At 45.0% G+C, this 8827-nt stretch overlaps 1 non-coding gene across 1 annotated transcript; it reads right to left on the bottom strand.

The window, feature by feature from the left end:
* Nucleotides 1-6076: 6076 nt before the first annotated feature.
* On the bottom strand, nucleotides 6077-6149 carry trnav-cac (transfer RNA valine (anticodon CAC)). The gene has a single exon. It is a non-coding gene; the product is annotated as a tRNA-Val (tRNA).
* Nucleotides 6150-8827: the final 2678 nt, after the last annotated feature.

The raw sequence follows: 8827 nt of genomic DNA, 5'->3' as shown, positions 1-8827 counted from the left end.
AATTAGACTCCTTTCATTGCGATGTGCAGAAAAAGAGTAAAACAACTTGTTCTTGCAGGAGTTCCCATTTCATTTCCTGCCAGGATGGTTACAGAGAAAATTTACATATTGGAAAGTCCTAAAATGTAAACGAGACAAAGTTCTCTGAGAGGATGGCTGAGATGAAGTCATGAGTCAGTCACGATGCATATATTGTTGTTCAAGGTCCAAAGATGTGTAGTGTATGTGGATTGGCCATGCTAAACTGTCCCTTAGTGTCCCAAGAAGTATCCGCAGAACATTAGCTGAGTTTCTGGATTAATAGTCTAGCGATAATGCCATTAGGCCATTGCCTCCCCTGACATACATATCTGACATACTGCAATCCAACAGAGACTCAACTTTGGAGAAGGCAGTCATAAATGAAATAGAGCCATAATCAGAGGGTTCAGAAAAACTCCAATTGGAATGTCATTAAGGAAGGTCACAGACTTTCCAGGGAAAAAGAGACCTTTTGGAACAAAAGCTTCAGATGCCATTAAACTATGCCAGTGCAGTGGCACCAGAATGCAGAATGAACAGCGAGCATTGCAGACTGCTTTCATTGTAAAAGGTTTGGGCATGTTGGAAATGTGTGCCCAAATAAAACCTCTACATACGCAGAAAATAATGAGAGAATCTTCACACACAAGGCCTTAACAACATTGAGAAATCACCATAAGAAGAGGAACAACAATGTTTTCCAGGTCACTTCAAAGACCCCAGATGCATTCTCTGGAATGCAGACAGTTGTGCCAGTGAACACATCACTAATTTCAAATTGGATACAGGAGCAAGTGTAACAGTCTTGTCCGACAGGAACCATGACTAGCAAAACAATGGCTGAGGATAACTGGAACCCAGTTATATGGTCCAGGGGGGATCAAGCTACAAGTCATGGGCATGTTGCAATCAACACAAGAACAAAGAGATATTGGAAATGTTATATGTCATCCGCAATCAGGAATTCATTCTTCTGAAATATCTGTGTCGGCCTCATCCTCATTGAGACACTGGAGGACAATAAACAGACAGTCATCGAAGATACCAAATCTGAGCCCCTCAAACTGTCCAAATGCACTAATGATCTGGATTGGGACTTCAGCACTAATTTGTTCCACACTTCGGAGAGCAATAATCCAGCCCATTTCCAGGAAGATGCCCAAGAGACAGAGACTAAACTCGTTCTCATTAAAGAGGTGATGAACTGTTTGGACCAATGAGTGCCTGAGTGTGACCATGATCCTTCATCACTTGGTGATTCGGCTGAGAAGGTGGGAGACAAAACTCAAGTGATAGAATACACTGGAACAATACCACATTCATCCAACAGTGGTGACCCCTTTGTAAGTGCATCCACACCTATCCATCCACTAACAAGGAGGCAAGCAATCAAACAAGACCAGAACTAGAAACAGAAATTAATCAGATAATGGCCACCTAAAGTTTATTTATTAGTGTCACAAGTAGGCTTACATTAACACTGCAATGAAATTACTGTGAAAATCCCTTAGTCGCTACACTCCAGCACCTGTTCGAGTACAGGGGGAGAACTTAGCATGGCCAATGCACTTAACCAACACGTCTTTTGGATTGGGAGGAAACCGGAGCACCCAGAGGAAACCCACGCAGATGCGGGGAAAACGTGCAGACTCTGCACAGACAGTGACTCAAACCGGGAATCGCACCTGCGTCTCTGGCGCTGTGAGGCAGCAGTGCAAACCACTGTGCCACCATGCCCCCGACTTACCTCCTCCACATTGGAAGACACTGACTTTAATGCTGCAATAGGATTACTGGAATTTGAGGTAAAACAAGATATTGATCAAATGCCTTTCTCACAGCTTTCCATAATATCCAGGAGATTCATCCCCAAGCTAGCAGTCAGAGACCATCAGGAAGACAGGACAGAGAACAGTCCTACAGGAAACAACCAGCTTCCAAATACAATAAGAGATATTGAACCAGAAACCTGCCCAGGCTGAACAAAGCAGACAAGGTATGGATTAGAGACCAAAGCAGAAAAGGCATCATTGTCCAAAGGGATAATGATCAACAATGGTCTTACTTGATACTTACTCCAGATGACACAATGAGAAGGAACAGGAGAAGTCTTATCTCAAGGAGAACCTTCCATTCTTCATTTGGAAGAGCCAGAGGCTGAGCCACAAACTGACAATGTATCCAATATTGCAACTTTTGCCAAAATCAACCAAGTCAAAGCAAAGAAGCCCAAAGGGAGATTACCGATCTTCCAAGTTTGACAAGAACACGATGAGGGAGTCTTGTGAAACTGCCAGACCGATTGAATCTATGTAGTCAGAGACTTGGTGACAAGATGGGAAGGTATGTAACTATGCATGTAAAATATATTTGGACAAAGACTTGGGATGTAGGATTCGGAGTTGAAAGGGTTAATGTGTGGAGAACCACCCACATGATGATATAAGAGAGAGTCACATGACCAAGGGGGGGTCACCGTGGCACAGTGGTTAGTACTGCTGCCTCACGGTGTCAGGTAACTGGGTTCGATTCCTGGCTTGGGTCACTGTCTGTGTGGAGTCTACATGTTCTCCCCGTGTCTGCATGGATTTCCTCCGGGTGCTCCGGTTTCCTCCTACATTCCAAAGAAGTGCTGGTTAGGTGCATTGGCCATGCTAAATTCTCCCTCTGTGTACCCGAACAGGCGCCGGAGTGTGGGGATTTTCACAGTAACTTCATTGCAGTGTTAATGTAAGCCTACTTGTGACTAAAGAGTGAAGAAGGAGAAATGCCTTGTACTGGGTAACACCTGTAGTATTGTATATCTGTAAATGCTTCTGTTCATCTAATGAAGCATTTATTGTTCAGACATATCTGTGCCTCTGCAAATGTTCCTTAGTCACAACCAACATATGGCATACTCAATGAGATTCCTGCTGAATTTCCACCGCCCCCCACTCTCCTCCAAATGGACTAGCTGGCTGTTAGAGCCTGAATCACACGGACAGCTCCGGAACCACACTGAAATGACACCCAAACATCCAAAGCTGACCTTGCTGACATGGTTGAGTGGGTTTGGAATCATTCATTGCATTGTCTGCCCAAGTTCATCAAATAACACAATTGCATCCATTATCTAATAGGTCTCTCACATAGATCATTTTAATAGTATTGCTGTAGAACAGATTTCAGGAGCAGAACCAATGTCAGATTTTGATCTTGAAAACCCTTGGGTTTTTACTTTAATCACATTTTATATTCTCCTAGAACTCGGTGACCATTTTTTTTGTTTGCTGCCACAAGTAGCAGGTGGACGGCAGAGATCTCCTGAGGGACAATACATTCCTCACACATGCATTTAATACGCAGTCTTTCTTAGTCTTCACCTGCTTGTTATTCATGGCTTATGCTACATTCCGCACTACTGGGTTTCAGTCATTTATCTCTCTGTTGATCATTTTGATGAGGAAGCTTTAAAACTGTCCCTTTAGTCTGGCACAGGCTTCGGTGCTGCAGTTGTCAGGTGAAGGGATGGTTCAACTTAACGCAATGGGCCTATGCTAAGCTGTTAGAAACATCAATCAATAGGGCTTAATGTAATGCCTTTTCTTAATTAATTCATGAGATGTGAGCATCGCTGGCAAGGCATGCATTTATTTCCTGTCCCTAATTGCCCTTGAGAAGGCTGTGGTGAGCCGCTGCCTTGACTACACCTGAATGGCTTACGGGACCATTTGAGGGGGCAGTTAAGAGCCAACCATGCTTCTATGGCTCTGGAGTCACACTTAAAGTTTATTTATCAGTGTCACAAGTCGGCTTGCATTAACACTGCAATAGAAACATAGAAAATAGAGTAGGCCATTCAGCCCTTCAAGCCTGCTCCGCCATTCTGAAGTTACTGTGAAAATCCCCTAGTCGCCACACTCCGGCGCCTGTTCGGGTACACTGAGGGAGAATTTAGCATGGCCAATGCACCTAACCAGTATGTCTTTCACTGTGGGAGGAAACCAGAACACACGGAGGAAACCCACGCAGACATGGGGAAAACATGCAGACTCTGCACAGACAGTCATCCAAGCTGGGAATTGAACCCGGGTCCCTGGCACTGTGAGGCAGCAGTGCTAACCACTCTGCCAAGCCAGACTGGGTAAGATTTCCTTTCCTAAAGGACATTAGTGAGGCAGATGGGTTTTAATGGCAGTCTGGTAGTTTATTGTCTCCATTACTGATACAGCTATGATACCCAAAAAGTCCAGCTGTCCGAAAATCAGAATTGCCTGAACACTGGACATTTTTCTCTCAGGACATCCGGGCACCTTTCCCAGAACAGAGTTAAGCACGGAAATGAGGAGGCCGTTGCTGGACTGATCCGAGAGGATAGAATTGGCGGGAGATCTGCACACACAGGCCTATGTAGCTGAAAGAACTGCAGAAACCTCACATTGTGTTGGGGTGCCACCTAGACACCGCAGCAAGCACAAGTAAGCAATACAGATACACCGGATTCAGGATAGGTGTGAGAAGCAGAAAAAGGTTATTTTCTCAAATTTAAGAGTTGTAAACTGTTCTTGCTTCCTGCTGCTAAGGGATGTGGCTTCAGCAATGCTAACATCAGGACTCTTAAATCGGCCTCGCAGGTAGAGGAGGTGGTTAAGAAGGCGTATGGTGTGCTGGCCTTCATCAATCGAGGGATTGAGTTTAGGAGTCGGGAGATAATGATGCAGCTTTATAAGACCCTCGTCAGAGTACTGTGCTCAGTTCTGGTCGCCTCATTACAGGAGGGATGTGGAAATGATTGAAAGGGTGCAGAGAAGATTTACAAGAATATTGCCTGGATTGGTTGGCATGCCTTATGAGGAAAGGCTGAGGGAGTTCGGTCTTTTCTCCTTGGAGAGACGAAGGATGAGAGGTGACCTGATAGAGGTGTACAAGATGTTGAGAGGTATAGATTGGGTGGATTCTTGGAGGCTTTTTCCCAGGGCTGAAATGGCTGCTACGAGAGGACACAGGTTTAAGGTGCTGGGGAGTAGGTACAGAGGAAATGTCAGGAGTAAGTTTTTCACTCAGAGGGTGGTGGGTGAGTGGAATCGGCTGCCGTCAGTGGTGGTGGAGGCAAACTCGATAAGGTCTTTTAAGAGACTTCTGGATGAGTACATGGGACTTAATAGGATTGAGGGTTATAGGTAAGCCTATATATAAGCCTAGGTAGGTAGGGACATGACTGGTGCAACTTGTGGGCCGAAGGGCCTATTTGTGCTGTATGTTTTCTATGTTCTCTGTTCTATTAGACTAACAAGACGTTCAGAAAAGTTCAGGAATGTGCCTCGCACTCCCAAACACCAACATGCATTTACATTCGGGTGGTAATATCTATACACTAATTTGTTGCCATGAGTTGTACTGCTCAAAGTTGAAGCCCATTTAAACTAAGCGAAGCAGTCTATTCTGTCAGCAAGTAATCCAATAAAGAGGAAAATCCCAAATCTGGCACAGTCTTCGTCCTGTGGGTGCCAGATTTTGGATTTCGGACCTGTAATCATTTTTTGAAATTAAAGATTTATTTAGTTTAATTTAAATTCCCCATTTGAACTCACGCCTTTGGATCAATAGTTCAGCCTCCTATAGGCAGACCATTTAGAATTGAGATGAGGAGGAATTTTTTTCACTCAGAGATGCCGTTGGAATTCTCTACCCCAGAAGGCTGTAGAGGTTCAGTCAGTGAGGATATTCAAGGCAGAGATCGATAGATTACTCAATATCAAAGCTATAAAGGGATGAATTATAGAATCCCTACAGGACGGAAGGAGGCCATTCGAGTCTGCACTGACAACAATCCTACCCTATCCCCGTAACCCAATATATCTAACCTCCTAATCCGCCTGACACTAAGGGGCAATTTGGCATGGCCAATGCATCTAACCAGCAAATCTTTGGACTGTGGGAGGAAACCCACGCAGACACAGGGAGAATGTGCAGACTCCGCACAGATAGTGACCCAAGCCGGGAATCGAACCCAGGTCCCTGGCGCTGTGAGGCAGCAGTGCTAACCATTGTACCACCGTGCCGCCCCAAATAGTGTTTCCACCCAGGGTTGAACTGGGGACCTTTCATGTGTGAGGCGAACATGATAACCACTACACTATGGAAACCTGAGGGGATAGTACGGAAAAATGGTGTTGAAGTCAAAAATCTGTAGTTGATTGGTGAAGCAGGTTGAATGGCCTAATCCTGCTCCTATTTCCTATGAATTATCAGTCCAGTAGCACAATGACTGTGCTTGTGTACCTTGTGTATCTGGTATTTCTCTTATTCTGCATCCTTAAAAATAAAGCAGCTATGTGGTGAAATCTGCACCTTTCTCCCGATGGGTGTCACAAGCCCTCCTCTCACTCTTCCCCACTCCTTCCCTTTTTTCCAAACAGGAAGGTTTGAAGTTTCATATTTTCAGGAGGGCCAGGGCAGAAGAACATTGATTTTTCCATCATCCTGGCTTGAAGGACTTACTTGAAGGGCTGGCATGGTGGCACAGTGGATAGCACTGCTGTCTCACAGCACCAGGGTCTCAGGTTCGATTCCCGGTTTGGGTCACTGTCTGTGTCTGCATGGGTTTCCTCTGGGTGCTCCGGTTTCCTCCCACAGTCTGAAAGATGTGCTGGTCAGGTGCATTGACTCGAACAGGCGCCAGACTATGGCGACTAGGGGAATTTCACAGTAACTTCATTGCAGTGTTAATGTAAGTCTTACTTGTGGCTGATAAATAAACTTTATTTCTACAGAAGACTCTATTAAAAACCCTGAACCACATCCAGCTAGGGAAGGGAATCTGAGTGATCCATTGACTTGGAATTGTCACTCACTGACTGACCAGTTGAGATCTCAGTGTCCGTGGGGTAGTGCCTCTGGAGCACCGCCATCTTTGATTTCAAGCAGACTTGTAAAAGCAATGCGACCTGCCAAACCTGAATATTTAGGTATAAATAGTTGTATAATGCTGTAAAGTTGCTCAGATCCAATCACAGACTGGTTCCTTCTGCTGCTGATAGGCTCACTAGAGAGTGGGAGAGTGTCGGGAGGGGAGGAGAGAGAGAGAGAGTGTGTGAGGGGGTGTGGGGAAGAGAGAGTGTGAGAGAGTGGGGGGGAGCGGAGAGAGAGAGAGAGAGTGTGTTATGGGGTGGAGGAGGGAAAGAGAGTATGAGAGAGTGGGGAAAAGATGATTCACATTAATTCCTTGGCTGTGGTGGCCTGAGGATGTGAGACATTGTTCTCTGTTTGTATACCCTGCTGGCAGCTTCACATGAATTTACAGCACAGAAAAAAGGTCATTTGGTCTATCCCATCTTTGTTGGTGTTTATCATAGAATCATAGTCCCTATAAAAGGAGGCCATTCGGCCCATCGAATCTACACAGGCAACAATCTCACCCATGCCCTATCCCCGTAATCCCACATATTTACCCCACTAATCTATGCATCCTGGGACACTGAGGGGCAACTTTAGCATGGCCAATCAACCTAACCAGCGCATCTTTGGACTGTGGGAGGAAACTGGAGCACCCAGCGGAAACCCACGCAGACATGGGGAGAACGTGCAAACTCCACACAGACAGTGACCCAAGCTGGGAAATGAACCCAGATCCCTGGAGCTGTGAGGCAGCAGTGCTAACCACTGTGCTACCGTGCTGCCCAATGCTCCTCACAAGCCTCCTCCCACCTTTCTTGATCACACTATCAGGGTAACCTTCGGCTTCTTTCTTGCTCATGTGTTAATCAATTTCCTTGAATATATCTATACTAGAATCATAGAATGGTTACAGTGCAGAAGAAGGCAATAGCAACTCAGCTAGTCCCACTTCTCGAACCTTTCCCTGTCGCCCTGTAAAGTTTTTTCCCTTCAGATAATTATATCTAATTCCCTTTTGAAAACCCCAGGGGAATCTGCCTCCACCGCTCACTCAGATAGTGCATTCCAGATCCAAACTACTTGTTGCATAAAGAGGTTTGTCCTCATATCGCCTCTGGCTAATTGTTAATCATCTTTAGGGTTCTTGAGCTTTTGTTGATTGGAACAGCTTTCTCCATTTATTCTGTCCAGACCACTCGCGATTTTGAGTATGTCTAACAAATCCCCTCTCCACCTTCTCTTCTCCAAGGAGAGCAGCCCCAGCCTCGCCACACCATTGAAATCACTCATCCTCGGAACCATTCTTGTAAATCTTCTATGCACAATTTCTAAAACCTTCACATCCTTCCAGCTGAGGCTGAACCAGTGTTTATGAAGATCCATAACTTACTTGCTTTTGTACTCTGAGTCCCTTTCAGAAGGTGAGATCGCTGGGAATTGGGGGTAGAGTACTAGATTGGATTGAGGATTGGCTGACTGACAGAAAACAGAGGGTTGGGATGAATGGGTCCTTCTCTGGCTGGCGAAATATAACTAACAGGGTGCCGCAGGGTCAGTCCTCGGACCTCAACTGTTTATAATCTATATAAATGATCTGCAAGCAGGGACAGAGTGTAACATATCAAAGTTTGCGGATGATACTAAAATAGGTGGGAAAGCAGGCAGTGAAGAGGATATAAAGATTTTACAGATGGATATAGATAGGCTAGGAGAATGGGCCAAAATTTAGCAGATGGAGTTTAATGTGGATAAGTGTGAGGTTATCCATTTTGGCAGAAAAAATAGAAAGGCAAATTATTATCTAAATGGAAAGCAGATTCAAAATGCACCTGGGCAGAGGGATCTGGGTATCTATGTTCATGAATCGCAGAAAGTCAGAATGCAGATGCAGCATGTAATGAAAAGGAAAATGGAATGTTGGGTATTT

Source organism: Mustelus asterias, chromosome 12 (genome assembly GCF_964213995.1).
Source record: "Mustelus asterias chromosome 12, sMusAst1.hap1.1, whole genome shotgun sequence".
Classification (NCBI taxonomy): Eukaryota; Metazoa; Chordata; class Chondrichthyes; order Carcharhiniformes; family Triakidae; genus Mustelus; species Mustelus asterias.
The sequence above is the reverse complement of the archived record's forward strand: the minus strand, read 5'-3'. Positions and strand labels throughout refer to the sequence as shown.